This window comes from Pseudopipra pipra, chromosome 9, assembly GCF_036250125.1.
Source record: "Pseudopipra pipra isolate bDixPip1 chromosome 9, bDixPip1.hap1, whole genome shotgun sequence".
In the NCBI taxonomy this organism is placed as follows: Eukaryota; Metazoa; Chordata; class Aves; order Passeriformes; family Pipridae; genus Pseudopipra; species Pseudopipra pipra.
Genome location: NC_087557.1, coordinates 3906633 through 3920468, shown reverse-complemented (window position 1 = coordinate 3920468; position 13836 = coordinate 3906633). Strand labels below are relative to the sequence as shown.

Genomic DNA, 13836 nt, shown 5'->3' with positions numbered 1-13836 from the left:
ATCCTCAAGCTTAAGGACATTTTTATATCATTCAGACAGAAAGGTAGTTCATCCTTATTCCTGAGCTGTTTGAAAGCAGGTCTGCATGTTACACTCAGTGTGCAATAAGTGGGGAAAGAGACATTTCTGGCCGCTGACAAAGCCTGAACAAATCTCCTGGCAGCGGCTCTCGGCTCCCTGTATCCCCATTTATCCAGGGGCTGAGTCAGAGCTGTCTTTCCCCATCGTGTGCAGGCAGTGTGGAAACAATGACAACCCGTTTTAGAGGCTACAAGATGAACTAAGACCTTTGGCATTAGTGTAACGCAGACACAGTTCTAATTCTAATAAAGTCATTTATTGGAGCTGCTTAGTGCAGCTGTTCTTCCCACACTGCACTGAGAGCAGCAAGAGTGAAGCTGAGGGGTGGGACAAAGAACCCAAGTGGGAAAATGAAATAAATCATTTGGAAAACAGCTGGATGGCAAAAATGGCCAGCCCTTAGGCTGGAGAGCTACTCTAGATCCCACATTACCATTAACTTGAATCTAATTGCCATCTGGGTAAGCGAGCTACATTTTAAAACACACGTAAATTAATCTGCAGTTATTTCTAAAGATAGGCTGTCACTGGAATAATACTCCTGGCCAGAGAATCCAGAGCAGAGTTGTTTAAAATCTTTAGAGGCAAAAAAGTTTTTTTCCCTGGAAGTGCTGTGGTTCCTCAAGAAAAATTTATTGAGGATTTCTTCCTCGCATGAATAATTTATGTGCCTTGCTACTCACAATATTAGACACAATTATGAACAGAACAGCAGATAACTCTTCAATTTTCAAAGCTGCTTCTAATTCAGGCTTCAGTTCTACTGTGAGGGAAGGAGAATCATTCTATCCACTCTCCCCCTTTCTGCTGTCAGAGGAAAACTGAGCAAATCATAGACCCAGCCAATATCTCTTTTAATCCTAAACCAACAGTATTCAGATTGCAATATGGGTTTCAAGAATACAAAAGAGGAAAAAACACAGAGGAATAATACCCACGGTGGCTTGTCAGAATATTAAGGAGATTGCAGATTGTCAAAGCTCTGGAATCAGATGCTGATAATTCATCAGAGCTCCTGCTCAGCTTCCAAGCAACAAAATGCATTTGCACATGTTGGGGAATAGATTTGCATTCATTGTTTCCTATCTGCTGATGAAGGGCAAGATTAGAAAAAAAAAAAAAAGGGGTCTAAAACTCAGTACTATCCCTCGTGGGCGCTGATGTTTCACTTGCATTGGTGGATATTTCAACCGGAGAAAAAGAACATCCTAAAAACACTGCAAACCACTAACAGCTTTCACATGCCATGCCTCTGGACCCGCATGGCCTCTTGTACCGAGGTTGCTTCCAACAAAAACAGCGCCACTCCTCTTTCACCCGGCATCCTGCTGGCGAGAAACGTGGAGAAATAGCTGGTGTATCCAGTAAACTGCTGGGTAACCCAGCTTGGCACCGTCCTGCAGCTGGCACCCCAGCAGCTGCTGAATCCTGCATTTTCTCCCCAGTCCCACGCAGCTCCTTTAACCTCAGAGCCCTGGTCATGCTCAGCCCAATGCCCCAGGTTGCCTTTCGAGGGGAATTACTCCAGTGCAGCTACTTGTAGCTGTGTTTTTAGGCCCTCAGCCTCTTCCAGCGCTCCATTTACAAGCATAACTCCACTTCCAGGTCCAGTTAAACACGATACAAGGCAACAGGGAAGGCAGTGAGGATTATGACTTACACCAATGGGCTACAAGAACTTTCTCCTCCAATTCCTTGCTACTTGCAGCACCAGTGAACATCTCTTGTAGTTTAAGGTCTCCATTCACCTCCTGGTAAAGGTTTTCCTAAGAGGGTTAAGGGCACTGCACACCCAACATCAGTGGAGTGAACACAAGCTCATCTCCAGACCTTAATGGTTGCTGAACGGTCACCTTTGTTGAAATTCCTTTGACACCTCCACACACAAAAACAGTTTCCCTCATGGTTTGCTTTGCTGTTCCAAGCAATAACTGCACAGCTAAAATTAATAGCATGCTCATTTTATAACAGAGGCCCACACACACACATGAAAAAAATAAATCTGGCTACCCTTTGCTGGAAACCAAAAAGCCACCAAGGTTCCAGAAAAAGGACTGAAGTGGATTTTTCTTTAGGGTAACTAGTGTTTATACCAACATGACACCCGAGTGAAATGCAGCAGGAGGGGGAAAAGCAGCCAGTTTTACGAGATGATGATTACAAATGCTACATCCGCTTTGTGAAATTACACAAGTGAATTATTTTTTTCCAATGAGGCATTAAGCCCTCCACACGACTTAGCTAATGTTATGTATCTGCTGAAAACTGCCCATCTGCATCCCAGTAACTGGCCTTTAAGTGTGCCCACAAAGAAGTAAGCACATACCTCCTGCCCCAGACAAAAAGCAAAGGCACCACTAATTGAAGAGAGATATAGCTAAGCCTCAAACTGAATCACCACCACCAATGGAAACTACAGGAAAAAAAACAACACTGGGAGCAATGCAAAGGAAGAATACCCAGAATGAGTAAAAGGAGTAAGAACTGGGATGTTCCTCCCTCCAGCTGTGCAAGTGCTTAAGTAATAAGCACATGACACACTGCTGGCCCCTGCAAGGGCAAGAGGCCAACACAGTGCCCTCAAGAGTCACAGAGCTAACCAATTCCAGTCATGAGTAATGAGAGCTCCAAGGAAATGCAGGCATTTCCTTCCCTAATTCTCCAAACACCCACCTCCAGGGTCTCAGAATGGTCAGCAACAGAGCTTAGGAAGGAAAGTCCCCAAGAGTCAGTCGTGTCATCTATCCTGGGTGTAGGCAGAAGGCCACTCAGCCTGGTCCAGGTTTTCATCTCCCAGTATTAACGACTGCCTAGTGAGCTTCTAACATTTCTCATGGAAGGCACTTCCTTTTGGAAAGGAATGAAAAAAAGCAACCTTAAAGCAGTGCAAGTAGGTCACCAAGAAGCCACATCAATAAAATCTGGAAACAAAACAGGGAGGGATCCTGTGTCAGCTGCAGAATCGAGTTGTTATTATAAATGGAAATCAGAAGTACATTTTGACTGGTAAGCTGATGAAATGGATGAAATTTAAGCACGCTGTAAGTGATACACTGCAGCTTTTCCTTTGTAAGTCTGCAAAGCTCCTCTAAGTTTTAAACTTAATTGCATGCTTTTTAGACTGAACTCGTGATAACCTTACTGAACTCCATCACCAACCATAGCAGACCTGACAGCAAAGATTTATGTTGCTGGGCATCAAACCCCCAATACCCCTCTGTCACCACAGTTTCAATTTGAGATTCACCCCCAAGTTATCTTGAAGCCATCTAGGTACAGAATGATCTGTAAACAGGTGTGCTGGTTATGTTCTACAACTGGCTGGGTCTGTCAGCCAGGAGACCTCATGGTCTGGCCAGCAGATATCTCTGATAATCCTGCAGATCAGCTTGAATGCAGGGAGAACTAGGGCCCAGCAGTCCACTCTCACCTTTTTTTTCCCCAAAATGTTAATGAAACATCAAAGCTAATGTAACCTGCAATCATAGCAAGCAGTTTCTCAGCAAGGAAGAAGCAGGTCAATTTAATTCTTGGCACCTGTTTACAGGAATCTGCTCATATGGGAAACTACCTTCACTCCCATCAGAGCTCTTGCTGTGCCCCAGGCTGTCCGGTTTCCAGCCCATCCCGAGAAGGGGTTTGGATGCAAGGAAAACATTTATGGTCTTTGGATAGTAGTAGCTATTGCACTTCAAATTCTTCATGTTGACAGGGCCTAAACTTTTTTTTTTAAATATAAGTCAAAACATAGGACTATGGAGATAACCACCTTTTTAGTTATGGATAATTCACAGCTACTCACTGGCTAGGGCATGTAATAATTAGGCATAACTGACAATGTATCATTATATCACCATTATATATAAGATCAGGTTAAAGGTGCCAAGAGAGCCATTAAACCCAAATTAATAAAATGCACATTTCGAGATAACCGGCCAAACACCCTGATGAAATCGGGAGCCAGAGAACTTTGAGAACAGTGATTCAGGTGAGTGCTGCTCTTACACCAAACACACATTTATCATTGACAGCCACGCTGCACTTTCAGACAGTTTTTGTATTTTCCCCCTTTTCTGGTTTTTAACACAAAAAAAGCCAATGTGTTCTGACAAAAAAAAAAAAGGCAGAACAAGTTATGCCAGAATTGGGAAGATTAATGCCTTTTCATACTACTTAGGTTTAAACTGTTACTACTGCATTCCTCTCCAATTCTTTTCCAGCAAAGCTTCAGACATATTTTGACTTTTACGACATGAAAATTCCCCATTTCCAGCACCGGTCTGGAATTAAAAAAATATTTGTTTCCTTCTTATCATCCTTCCCTTCTCCTGCACATTCATCATTTCTGCGAACAGAGGCTGTTTACTTCACATTCCTGACTTCCCTATTAGTAAGTCCAAAAAAAAAAAAAAAAGAAATTAGAGCGGAAAATGCTGAACTTCCGTCTGTAAAGCCTGTCTGGGCTGACAAAAAAAAAAAAAGGGGCTTTCTTCTTCAATTTGATTTAATGGCTATAATGATTTAATGGTTATAAATTGAGAAATGAGCAACCACTAGAATCAAAATGAGGATAGCTGAGTTAGAAATGGCCTCTGTTCATACTGCTGTGCTGCTGCTGACAGAGCTTGACAGGAACAACCAGAGGAGCTTCTTCGAGCAGAGGAGTGGCCAGCCAAGGGTATGGGAAAGAAAACTGACATAAATATTTATGGCAAGACTATAAAACTTTTTTGCTACCTCACTATATGGGATATAAAACTCGTTATCTCCAAGCAGTTGAGGCTGTTTGAAAACTTCAGTGAGCAAGGCCTTCCTTAGCTAATGGAAGGATTCAGGGAAGGACCCCATGAAATCCATTCAGCAGGGTAATCCATCACCCCACACCTCACTGGCATCCTAGGCAAGTGCTGTCAGAGACAAAGAGACCCCATAAGCCTATGCCATCTAGAAGATAAATCTTCCTAAACCTGTTTTAGAAAGATGTTGATTACCTTCCTGATGTCTTATTTTCCAAGATAACCTATCAACCACCCAACCACCCTGAACAACAAAAAAAAAAAAAAGATGGAAAATAATTACAGAAACATACCTCAAAATAGGAAATACTTAGTATTATTTGATGAGGAAGTCTAATGATTTCCTAGCAAGTGTGAGCACATTGTTTTTTTGGTGCGTGGTGTACGTGTTCCAGTATATTCAAGAGAGTAGGAAACCCAGAGAAGGCAGCAGCTTGTCTGTACAGCCTGAAATATAGCCTCATAATGTAAATAAACATCTTCTCAGGAAGCTTTTTGTCTCCACTTCTTTCCTAGTGCCTGCACTGCACTGTACTCTTAAGATAAAATCCCTAAGATAGAAAACTACTATGGATCAGTGAAATGTTGGCAAATCAAACAAAACCTGTGTTTCTCAGTGGCACTGGGTCTCAAATGCCATGGGAAGGATGTTGGAGCTTGAGGTGGTTTAATCATTGCTCTGTGGTTTTCCAGTCTCAATCTGTGATATATTTTCTTCCCCCAGTCTACATTGAAGAGTTACTTACTTGAAAATAATGATTTAGGCAAACACCTGACCCTGCTCACAAATTAAGAGCAGTTAATCAGTGCTGGCTATCCAAATTCCTTCATACCAGCAGTCCAGCCTGCTATCACACTGTAGGGAGAAAAATTTATTACATTTTGAAGGTCAGTAAAACTCTACCCTTGGCTTTTTTGGGGAAAAGAAAGAAAAAAAAAAAGGAAAAGAAAAAAAAAAGAAAAAAAAAAAAGGAGTAAGATGTAATCACCTGAATGAAAGTCTCCCCTCTGAGAGCATCTTACCCTGCTGACCTACAGATCTGACAGCTAATAGGGTATTTGAGAGGATTATTAATAGTCACAGAGGATCCAAGTACAGCAGCAGGCTTAAAGGTACCCCAAACACAAAGCAATGCAAGCGAAAGCATGCAAGCAAAGCACTGTAGGTGTCTCAGGAGATCTGGCTTCTCTTGCCAAGTTTCTTGTATGTCCTTGGACAAGTTATCTGACCTACTTGTGCCTCGTTCCCTCACCTTCCCAGGTCAGAGCAGCCCTCTCCCAATAAAACCATTACTGCCCTGGATGTGCTCACACAGCAAGGCAATGAATGGTGCGAGTGAGCGAAGCTGCTCCTTCCTCCTTTGAGCCCGGAATTATTAACGAAGCAGCCACCATTCGCTGGGACAAAATGGAACAGAGAACTGAAGCAAAGCGATCATTTAATTTCTTAATGAGATTCAAGGCCCGGATTCAGCTACTGCTGCTCTCCACACATTTCCCTGGAAGCCTGGTGGCACGCAGGGTGCTGACTGGTGCGGCATTTGTACCCTATCTTGTCGAGGCGGGTATCAGTGCACTAAAGAGTCAGCTAAATGAGGGTGTGAATTACCGCCGCTTATCTCAAGCCAATCCACTGACTCAAGCAATGAGAAGCTGAAGAAAGCAGGCAGGTTTTTAACTCTATCTGCAATTCAAGGACCAAAGATTGAATACAAACCCCTTCAGAAGTACCAAACCCATCTGTGTTTCCTCCAAACCCTCGCTAGCAAAGGAGGATGTGCTTCCCAAGAGGAAAAACGCAGTTATATTATTAAACACTGTTATATTCCATGTAGCCACTGTAAGATCTCCTGTGAAGGATATCCCAAAAAATGGATATGTCATGAGTGTCCAGGCTTCCCAGCTTATTCAGATAAACACGAACGTTGCTATTCCACAGCTAGGGAACATCAGTGCTCTTGCAGGAGAGCTCAAAGATGTTGTTGGTGCAAGCTGGGTCACTGCCATCCAACAACAGCCCTGCAGCCCCCGCTGCCTTAAGAGTGTTTCCCCCCTTTCCTTCTCACTTCCACACCACAGAATACCTTGCAGCTGATAAAAGGACCAAGCTGGAGGTGCTGCATGCAGGCAGTGCTAACTCATCTGGCAGGGTATGCTGCTCCCTCGGGTGCTGGCCAACCCAAAAGTGCTCTGCTGGCTCCCAGGCCTCCACAAAGCCATGGCCAGCAGGAGACACGGAGCACCACAGCTCCAGACCTGCATTCCTCGAGCGTTAAGCTTTGTCTGGAATACTGCTAAACTGCCTTTGGTTCCTTCATGCCAAAAAAAGCCCTAAAAGCAGCGCTGACACAAAACAGCTCCTGAAGCCCCAGCAGGTGGTGGTGGGCTTTGTTTGTTTACATGTGGATGTCATGAACGCAAACTGTCAATTCCCCGGAAGTTTCTCACTCCATATAGGAAATTTCATGTCAAGTTCCTCTCTCCTTGTAGTAAACTTCACATCAAAACACAAGTTCTCATCCTCTCTTCCAATCTCCTGCCTCCCAGTACCTTGCTTCAATTCCCTGTTATCAGAGTATGGAAAGCTCTCTCAGAATTAATGCTACAATATCTAAAAGAGAATTTTCCATGCTTTTTTCATGCCATCCAGACTGGGAACAGGACCGAGGCGAAGAGCTCCTGCTGAATCTTTCGGACTGTTACATGAAAGCCTAACATTGGGAGGGATTAAGTCTGAGATCATTTTTAGTCACAGATTCCTCAACACTTCTCTTCCTCTCCCCACTGTACGGGTTTCCATTCCCACACCTCCTTGGAAGCCAGGACTGAATACACACAATCCCCTCGCAGCTCCTGATACTCCACCGTGTAATCCTCCATCCACTTCCAAACACACTTGCCATTTGTTATGTTTTCTATATCCTTTCTTCTCCGGTCCAGGCTACAAATTCCAAAAGACAAGCAAAGCAGCCTCTGTCTGTACAACACCAGGCGCATCTACAGCGCAGCACCACGTAAATAGAACGAATTATCCCAACGCAGGAGAAAACCGGGGTATTTTCAATTAAACCATTAATATCCAAGAATGCAGACACGGCACTAGGGGAAGAGAAAAGGTGCCTGCAAATTTTAATCAAGCCAGAAACTCACAGAGAAGCATGTGCATTCTTATGCAAATCCGCACCAGACGCACGGCAACATCTGCTGAAATGGGTGTCGTTTTCCCACAGTTCGCAGAATTAATGTGTTTAACTAAGTGCCTGCCAGTGCTTGCAGTGTAAGAGCTAATTTCTAATGGGGTATCCCCAGTTGTAAAAGAAAAAAAAAAACACAAAAATCCCTTTAGATAATAAAGGATCTAAATCCAGGACTTGGTTTTACATTTACTTAATGCAAAGACCCCCTTCACCTCCAAGAGCTCATTACTCGCACTGCTCCCACTTGCTTTATAATTAAAAATAATCCCAGTTCTTGGAGAAGAGCCTTTCTACGTTTTCTGACCTTTTCAAACCCCATTAAAGAGAATTAACAAACGCTGTTCCCTCCTGATCACTTTTATAAAGGCTTTCTGAGACAGGAGGGTGTCAAAGCACTCAAAGGACTTTGTGAGAAGTTTACAAACCAAAATGCAGTAATTTTTCCTTTCACTTGGTTACTTTCCTTGCAGATACAATTTGTATTTCCATGATTACTATGTGTTCACAAAGGATTTCGAAAGAATTCAGATGAGAGCCTAACTTCTGACCCTGGGGCTAAAAAGGCATATACGCCAGAAAACGCTGCAATTTCAGCTATTTTTTTTTATAAAAATCTATAAATATCAGTTAAAAGGAATCCATGATCTCATAATAAGTCAATGGGTCACAGTTACGCTCTTCTTATCTTCCCTTTTTTTTCCCCTATTGTTTAAAAATAGGAAACAGCACCACATGAAAATGTTTAGCCAGAGATAAATCGTGTGACTGAAATACAGGAGTCAGGAAACTGGTGTTTTAAAATAATGTCATCCTCATTTTCCCCAGCACACTCTACTATTGTTGATGCCTCCAAATATTTAAGTGACTTAATAAATTAGTAACCTAGGCAACATTTGCCACAACACAGCCAGCTGAAAGAGTCCAGGTAAAAACTCCTAAAAAATTTTTTTTTAAAATCCATTTGTGCATAAATTAACACAAATGTTCCTTAAAAAGAGGAAGGGCTAGCAGTTTGAACGTCAAAGGGCTAATTTTGCAATAAAGTTTGGGAGTAAAGCAACCAAAAAGAAAACAGGCTGTATCCAGCCCTCAGCTGCCCTCCAAATCACCACTGCCAATGCACAAGAACATGAGCAATTCAATAGCTGCTCTGGCACACGGGACCCATAATTCACCCCCTGCATGCTTGTAAAAATTCCCTGGAGTCACAAAGGGCTATCAGAGGAGCTGCCTCAGAGCAGGCACGAGCAGATCACCTGTAAGAGCACTTCACTCACATCTTTTGATACTCCCTGCTGCTGGCTGGCAAGGGAAAGCAGCATCTCTGCCCACAGCACACTGGACTGTTTTTCATCTGTAGCAAATGCAGTCACTTAAAACCTTGTTTTTTATTAAACTTTGCCTTTTACAAAGGGGCTCCAACTAGAAATCCCTGTCACTTATCATCTCAACAAAACGAACAAAGGCTTTATGCCTTTGGTATTTAGCGTTTGTCCTTAACGCGGTACCTGAAGGCCACGATAAGGTCAGATATCACCACAGCAGGCATTGTCCAAACACACAGGAAATGACATTTCCTAGCCCAAAGAGGTTTATCTCCCAAGCCTGCTTTTGCACCAACTTTCTGGGCGAGTTAAAAATAATCCTATTGATCTGAAGGGAAAGAAACGCTGGTGAACACTGACCTTCTCCACTTTCCAACATGAGACTGGCTGCACTCACCCTGCAGCTCTCCAGCTCCCTTCCAGCCTTCCAAGGGTCTCAACAGGATTTAAGGTGCAGGTGCAGCTAAATCTTGCCTAATAGCAAATGTTCTCCTGCAGGGAACTGCAGCTCCACACAGTCAGAAATGCAGCAGCAGACAAAACCCAGCCCACGCACCTCAAGGAGGGGAAAACCCTCTGTAACAGCCACCTCACCCATCAGCCCGCCTCGTTTACGAGTCTTTTGGGGGTTTTTACATTAAAGACACTGTTCCCACCTCCCCCTTGTCACACAGCTGCTTGTAACGGAGCTGGCAGGGGCCAGCCATAAGGTTTGGGAGCGGAGAGGAGGCGATATCCCAGCGCGTTTCGGGCATCCCGGGGCGTCCCGGCAGGTCCGGCACCACCGCAATGGAGATGCCGCCACCTGGTGGGACCTCCACGGGCTCGGGTGGAGCCCGGAGGGGCAGGCGGGACTCACACCCAACATTCCCGCATGAACACCTCGGAAAACGCCCGCCAGCAGCACGAGCAGGGCTGGGAGGAGAGGATGTGCTGACGAGGACGACGAGATGCTCCTCGTTACCAAAGCCTGTTGGTGCTCATCCAAAGCGAGAGGGTCTTAGCATTTTTAGATACAACTGCAAGACATGAAAGAAAGGAAGAAAAAAAAAAAAACAAAACAAAAAAGAAAAGGTAGGTGTCAAGCTACCTACAAAACCATAAAGAACCGGAAACCCCTGAGAACAGAGTCATTGATATAAAAGAGTTGAGCAAGGAAGACAACGGGTTGCTGGAATGGATAATTCACAGGAATTGGGCTTTTGAACTGAATTTCACTGGGAGATGCTTCAGTGCCTGAGCCACAGCTATTTTTCAGTCTCCACATGACACTGTGTGCATTACCGTGGCTTCAGTCCTGAGCCTGGTATTTTCTGAGGGCCAATACTTAAAAGCCTGGAACTCGGGCTTGAGGCAGCCAAGAGATGTTTCCATCTGGTTGCACAGGGTCTGGGGCTTTTTCTAGAGTCAGAGTCAGCAAAGCTCCACCTGCAGATCAATATCCATGAAAAGGCATGGATCACTTCTAGCCTGTGTTTGAAAAGGCTTCTCTTTCTGTCAGGAGAAAGGGGGATGAGGAAGCTCATTCCGACAGCGAGGAATGTCTCCAGACTGCCCGCAGGATTAGAGGACAAGGTGATGAAAATGTCCATATCTGATCTGCACTGGAGTTTCTACAACAACCATCATCATTTAGCACTGTTGGTAAAAGAGAAAGACATTTCCTAGTCCAGATAAAACCCCAGAGCAACAATGCTTGTTCATAGGACGAACACTCAAGAACAGACCCTTCCCTGTGCTATTTCAGCAACTCTTCTGCAATTTTAGCACAGGAGCGTTTGCAGTGAGCTCAGAGCAGGCACATTAAGAACAAATCTGACAACCACCCGTTACAGAAGTTTACAACCTGTTTAGACACAGACTGTAAGTCAGGCAAAAACCCATTCTGCCCCCATCACATGCAACATTTAACACCAATACTGTGATGCTGGCTTTAGAATTCATTCCTACAAAATCCATGGATGTTCAGTCAGCCACACCAGGCAACGTAATTACTCTGTTTTCACAGTTAGCTCTGAGAATGCTGTGAGTTCAATTATTCCCCTGCCTCCTCCTCCCAAAACCTGTTTCAAAGAGTAGAGAAAAAGACCTTGAAACACGGGTGGGTGCTTTCAAAAGTCAGTTATCCCTTGTGCTGAGAAAAAAAATTCATACCATTAATCCAGGCAAGAGACCTCTTCCCTCCTACCCGTTACACACACGCCGTGAGTCTGAATGGAAGCTGTCACCCAGAACACATGTCAATACATATTTTACAGAAACATTACTTGTGTGTCAAAACCAGTTCTTGGAAACATCATCTAACAGCACTCACATGATTTGTGTTTCATGAGCAATTAAACCTACCACTCCAACGAGCAAATCTGCTGTTCCTGTCCACTACTCAAACATCAGGTTAGAGGAACCTAATTATGTTTCAAACTCTGTCCTTCAGTAAGAAAACTGTATTTCCATGATAATGTCCTGGCTAATTCCCTAAAGCAGAGGCTGTCGAACCTCCAGAACGCAGAATGAAACAGCCACCCTTGGAACTGGTGCAGCTAAGGCAGGAAATGCAAAAATAGCCAGACTGTGATTTAGATCTCATAGTGAAGTCAGACAAGACCTCAGTGTCACACTGAAATCACATCCCAGACATTGTAAAGTCCTACTGTATTCACATCACTGTCATGCTGCTGGCGAGCCACAGAGACCAGTAATGACAGGACTTTACTGCTGAATTCTTTTCTCTGTGCTTACAGACGAAGTTTTACAGGCTCTGCAACCAGACCAGCTCCCCTCGTGCCAGTAATTACCTCCCTGGATAGACACAAAGTGGATGGCACACCACTGCCGAGCAGAGCCACACAGAAATAAACAGCTGTCTGTCTTCAAGCGCCTGCTGAACCCTTTTTCTTTAAAATACACGTTTCCACTCCTTGGGCCACTTTTCAGACAGTCACCTTTCACTTGGGGCAGCTTCCCCAACGCAGTGGTCCACGTTCATAGAGACACGTTGGAAAAGAAATGTGATGACATCAAAAGCTTCATTTCTTGCCGTGCCAGAAAATGCTCCTCCACTTCTCATGTGCTCGATATTCCTTCCCTCCCTCCCCCAGCCATTCATGGTGAAATAATTAGTGTTAGTGTTCTCATTGTTTATCAGACAATACAGACAATAAGGCTAAGCTTTCTGCTCCTGTTTTCTTTCGCTATGCTGCTGTGGTTCCTCAAACAACTGTGCAAGGCTTTACTTTTAATCCTATGAATAACACTTGTCACTCATAGGATTGTAACCCATATTTAGCTGTGCACAAACGTGGCACAGTTTCAGCTTGATTCACTGTCTGCAAACTTCTCCAGATGTGCTCATGCAAAGAAAAAAAAGGCTAATAAGCAGGAGGAAACAAACAAATAGTAGCTAATCCAATGGCAATATCTTAGGGAAGGAGAGAAGACACTACTCCATCAGATTCTTTATGAGGGAGAGGGATAATGAGCTGTTTCTAAACACAGACTAGGAATAATTAGTTATTGTCCTTGGGCTACGAGATGTATTTTTACATGCTTGAAGTCTACCCTGATTTTTATAGCCTGTGAGCTGGCTGGGCCCCGTCACAGGGAATTTTTTTCCTATTTATCTACACGTTAGTGTCAGACTACAAACACATCACAACATATGACTTTATCAACAAGCAATGTTCCTCACTGTGGCTAATTTTGAAACCGCATTCCTGCTTCCACTCATGGAAGATACAACCTTGGGTAACAATCAGATAGCCCAGTGCCAGACAACCTCTTCTTAAGTACATTCTCATTTTACCTCTAGAAAGTGTTTTCAACAAACAAACCACCTGAAGGCAATCTGCTTTCTTTGGAGCAACCCTTGACAGCAGCAGAGAGGTATTTTTGTGGAAAGCTGCATTTTATAGTCTCAGCTTTAGGCTGGGATTAACAAAAGCAAGAAGCAGCGAGCTAGACACAGTAGAAATTACTAAAAATCCCAAACTTCTATTACAATTAATTGTGCTAAGTATAACTTCACTCATTGATGCACCAGACAGAAAGTAGACAGACAACTCTGTCCCACCGCACCAGCTTTTCAAGCTTCCAAAATAAACACAAAGGTCTTTGAACAGACCATGCTCTCCAGAAAAGCTGCAGCCTGATCTTCCTCATTGGATATGTGCAAAGGCTCAGGCTGGTGGTATTCACAATAATTACCTGTCATCAGGCAAGAAACACAGCAGAGTTCTTGCAGATAACTTATTCATGTCATCTTTGTGTTTCAGGAATAATGCAACCAGTAACAGATCAATGACACGGGTAACAGAGAGCATTTGCTTCTAGTTTTACAGGGCAGGGAAAACCTGGGGAATCTCATTGGGATTCAGGGCAGGGGAGGAAAACGACAGGAACAATCATCAGAGTGACAGGGTCTGATGTGAAAAAGTACCA

The 13836-nt window shown here is 43.8% G+C and overlaps 1 protein-coding gene across 3 annotated transcripts in view; it reads right to left on the bottom strand.

Moving 5' to 3' along the window:
• RASAL2 (RAS protein activator like 2) overlaps window positions 1-13836 on the bottom strand; it is a 164917-nt gene that overhangs the window by 149912 nt on the left and 1169 nt on the right. The gene's annotated exons all lie outside the window — the stretch shown is intronic.